This window comes from Apis dorsata, unplaced genomic scaffold, assembly GCF_000469605.1.
Source record: "Apis dorsata unplaced genomic scaffold, Apis dorsata 1.3 scaffold_176, whole genome shotgun sequence".
Classification (NCBI taxonomy): Eukaryota; Metazoa; Arthropoda; class Insecta; order Hymenoptera; family Apidae; genus Apis; species Apis dorsata.
The window spans coordinates 458,156-462,923 of record NW_006263463.1 but is presented as its reverse complement, the minus strand read 5'-3'; the positions used below and the strand labels follow the sequence as shown (position 1 = coordinate 462,923).

At 29.1% G+C, this 4,768-nt stretch overlaps 1 long non-coding RNA gene across 1 annotated transcript in view; it reads right to left on the bottom strand.

The window, feature by feature from the left end:
• LOC116185442 overlaps positions 1–1,794 on the bottom strand; it is a 3,215-nt gene extending 1,421 nt beyond the window's left edge. Inside the window, exon 1 of the long non-coding RNA XR_004150298.1 lies at positions 1,309–1,794. This is a non-coding gene — a long non-coding RNA (uncharacterized LOC116185442). The remainder of the gene's footprint in view (positions 1–1,308) is intronic.
• Between the last annotated feature and the right edge of the window lie 2,974 nt (positions 1,795–4,768).

Below are 4,768 nucleotides of genomic sequence, written 5' to 3'. Positions count from 1 at the left end.
TATTATTTATGAATATATGTTCCATCTATATATATATATATATATATACATATATATATATATATATATGTATATATGCATACAGTAGGTGAGTTTATACTCGTTCTGGGTTGTTTTAATTGAACAGCTCTCAGGGGCTGAATTTAGAACAGCGTGGTCACAATTATAGTACATTTCAGAGAGGGCAGAATACATACATGATTCAACAATGAACGACAGGATAAATTAAAATATAATTATATCATATAAATAATTATGGATGAAGAATAATAATGTCATATTGAATTAAAAAAAAGACCTTTAAAAGCAAAAAAAAAAAAAATTAAATCCCAAGCAGAAAAAAAAGAATTTTCTAATTTCTTTTCCTCCTCGTTTGTAATACTTGTTCAAACGAGTTTTATAAAAATAACAGTGATGACTAATCCCTGAAAAAAAAAAAACGGATACCACAACAGTACGTGCACGTTACTTGTATAACACAAAACCGGAAGCTCAAACGAGATAACATAAAAATCTCTAATTAAGTATTCGAATGCCTTCCTGTCCTCGAGCGCAATACTTATTTGATATAAGATCTCTTGGCGGCCATTGTGTATTCGTCTATTTTTAAAACTTTCTTAGTCATAATCATAATTATACAAAAATATATTTTTGATAAAATAATTTTTTCCTTTTTCTAGAATACTATCGTAATAAATATAAAATATTTAATATTATATGATTATGAATATTCAATATTTTTTCAATGTCAAGAATTTGTAATTTGTATAAATTATTTTTATTTTATTACATTCTTATATAAATTAATCGTAAATTATAAAAATATCCGTAAATATTTGAAATATATACACATATCTAGTATGAAAATTAAAATTTAAATTTCCTTCAAATTATTCCTATTTATTATTATTTCTTTTAACATTTTATCCATTTATTCAAATAACCAATTTACTTTTACCGATACAACTTAATCGCTTTATCGATAAATCAATTAAACGATACAAAACGATTAAATTATTATGATGTAAAGTTTCATATTTACATTTTAAACAAACAATAACAATCCTTAATTATCTGCACGTTAGCCTCTCGAAAAATTATTTCGCTTGATATAAATTTTACATTTGGAATCGTATCATCAACCTTGTTAATTAAAATTTAATTGCCAACTCATATCCATCGTATAACTATAATATTTCCTGGGAATAAACAAACTTGATAAAAATCTTACATTATACAATTTCCTCTATAAAATAGTTACAATAAATACGAGTAATAACTATGTCGAAAAAAATTATCTTGTACAACCTCTTTGGAAAAGAATCTATCACGGTCTATCGCCTCGCACGTATAACCGATAATGCAACAGCTATTCGCAGTTTATTCGTACTTCCAATACGGTAAAACCAACGAGGAATATCAGCGCCCTGTTGCTCTGCTTGGCCGGCGAAGAAAAAAAGAAAAAAAAATAGGGTGTCTGGTGCTTTCAATTTTTCCGCGTAGCCGGTTCCTTTCATTCTTCCTTTCCTCCGTTCCTCCGCGTTGCTTTATTTTCATCTTGCGCGCCGGCCAGGTTGGCAAGAAAACGCGATATTCCCCATTTCGCTCGCCGGGAATGAACGAAAGAAAGGGTGGGTAACGAGAAAAAGGGAAACGCTCGTGAACGAAAATGGAGCGAACGAAATCGATGATGGAACGCTTGGTCTTTTTCCTCTTCCAAAACGTTGGTCTACGATCTTTTGTGGAACCGATCATATATATACGAGAAAATCTTTATTTCTTGATATATTTTAATAAGGAACGATGTGTATTAACGATGATGAATTATTGTAAAATTTTATCATTATTAGTTAATTTATTATTGTTAATTCTGCAGAAGGATCTAGAACATAGAAAGGTATTATATTTATTTACACAAGAGGTAATTTTCAGGCAAATTTTTGTACTCAAATAAATGACAGAATTAATACGAATTATATTTGATTGTTATATATTTTCAACAATCACTTTAATTCTTCGTATCATTTTATATATTCTTTTTTTAAAATATATAATACAAACGTTTGAGCAAATATTTATTTAAAAACTCAAGATTCACGTATCCTCACGTATTTCAATTATCGATCTCTGTTTCGTTTTTTCGATCGCAGAACAAGGAGGAGATGGGGAGGGATACGATGATATTCATAAAAATAATAGATTTTTTTATTGCATTGTAATAATGTGAGAAAATTGATGGAGCAACGGATAAAAAGGAGAACTGGTTTTTACTCGTTCAATTATACTCGAGATCGCGTTAATCGATAGATGGAGCTATGGTTATACGGATAAACAGGATATCTCCGTTTATCAGGCCAAGGATGTCTCCGGATATCATCGATAGCCGCGAATATCCGGTAGACCGCAAACGGTCTATAGACCGATGCGCGATTTCTCGTCGAGTGTCACGTTTCGATAAGTATTCCGGCCAGATTTAATTGTCTCCCCGTGAATCGACACACGACACCAGTTTACAATCCCGAAAATTCGGATCTCGTATTTGCTTTTATTTGTTTCCCTTGAAAACGGATTTAGATTAACATGCTCGTTGAAAATTCATTGAAAAAAATTGGGCAAAAACTGGATTGCGAGAAACCGAAACTATTCTCATTACAATTCGGCGAATAATTTTTATTTATTTATATTTCTTTCTTTTGTGGACGCGTCCTCCTTTTTCCTCTCTTTCTTTTCTCTTCTCTTTCTGGTATTAATTCGACTTTAAATCCACGTGAAAACTTTGCATGTTCTGTTACGTGCTCTGCTTAATTTCTTTTTTTTTTTTTAGATCTCTCATGATAAACAAATAAAATTTCACTTGAAAAATGTATAAATGAATTAAGTTGTAGAAAAAAATTAAACAATTTCATTTATAAAATGAAATAATTAACACGAAATTTTATTTTTGTAGTATGGCTATTATTAAACCATGATATATTACAAGTAATAAAAATTAATCAATTTATTGAGATAATTTAAATAGAAAGATGGAATAATGGTCAATGTAAGAGATAGAGGAAGTTCAAGATGGAAGAATTCGGATAATATCTCGTGTAAGATGTACGACATACTTCTTGCAACTAGTCAGATAGCACAGAGCAAGCTTTTATGGACGTTCTAAAGATGTTTGATAATGTCAAACAAACATCTTAAAGAAGTTTTTCGAACGTCTTAGGTTACAAAGTAAGACATCGATACGGACAAGTTAGTCTACAGCAAACTGCTCGAACTGACATATCTTTTCTTCCTGAAAAAAGAATAATTACGTTATAGATCTTAAAAATGTGTTTGGAATGTTTTATATCACGAATTAATAATTAATTAATTAAATTATCTTGATTTAGTTAGAATAAAATATTCAAATTTATAAGAAGGTAAGATATATTACAAAAATTAAAAAAAAAAGTTAAATAAATAACGTTAACAATTAATTTATGTGAAAAAAGATATTCTGTATATATAAGTTGGATATTGAAAGATGTTCAATATTGGATACAATGTTCTTCAACACAACCGAACAAAATGTTACAAGAGAATGTTAAAAGTGATAAATTTAAGCATTTAAAATAAACATTAAATCAAAGGAGACTATTAACCAGAAGGGGAAAGCCTAAAGTTATCCACTTCAATGAGTCAGATTTCTCTTTACATCTAACACAATGTGAAAATTGAGTGTGAAGCAAGTGTATTTTTCCTACATTGTATGTTTAGTTTTTCATTTATCTTGATCAATAGAACATGCTTGAATAGAAATATCTAAAATTCAAAAGTGTGTCGTTCATTTTTATCGTCTTGGAATTATTTCATTGCCATAAAATTTAACTTTTAAATTGAAAATATATTAGAAATTCTACATTTAATGAAAATTTGAGAATTTATTATATGTAAATGATTCATATCAACATGTTTACCAAGAAAAGTGTGACTATTAATTGAAAGATAAGACAAAAAAATAAGAAATATTATGAAACAGTTTATAAATTGTATTTTAATTAAATGAAACATCAAAAATAATACATAATCTTGTGATAATAATCAGATTACATGATAATAATAATAATAATAAACATTCTCTACTTTTTATCCTTATATTCCTTGATTAGATCTTTTGTTCCAGGATGCTTCATATGTTTTATTCATTCGAAAAATAAAATACAAATTAAAGAGTGTCTTTATCAACACGAATTAACATTATACTTTAATTACAATCCTGATCGTCCATTAAAATAAATTTTCAACGTTTTAACAAAATATATTTTATAGATTTTTTATAATCATCATAATGATAAAATTTCCAAAAATGTAATTAACCCACAAATCTTCAATATTAAAATATTGTTTCAAAATTTTCGTTCAAAGCAAATATTCACGAAATTATCTCAATCCACGGATCGTTTACAACACACCAATCCCTTCGGTTTCCTGAAATATTTCAAACAAGACCATCGAACTCGAAATTCGAATTAATCAAAGTCACAGATACCCTCGGTAATACACACGTGGTATCCAGTAATATATTTAACCGAAACTAAATTCGGAGTATACGGTACAAAGACCGCAAAACGTGTCTTGCCCTAGTCCTAGAACACCCGAGACCTAGTTCACGAAGTTGTTCAGGTCCCGTTCTACTAGAATCAAGCGAAATTGTCGAGGACATAAATATAGAAACGAGGCAGTGGAGTGGAAACAAACACCGGTGGAAAACACTGAGAATACACACGTGTATGCGCTG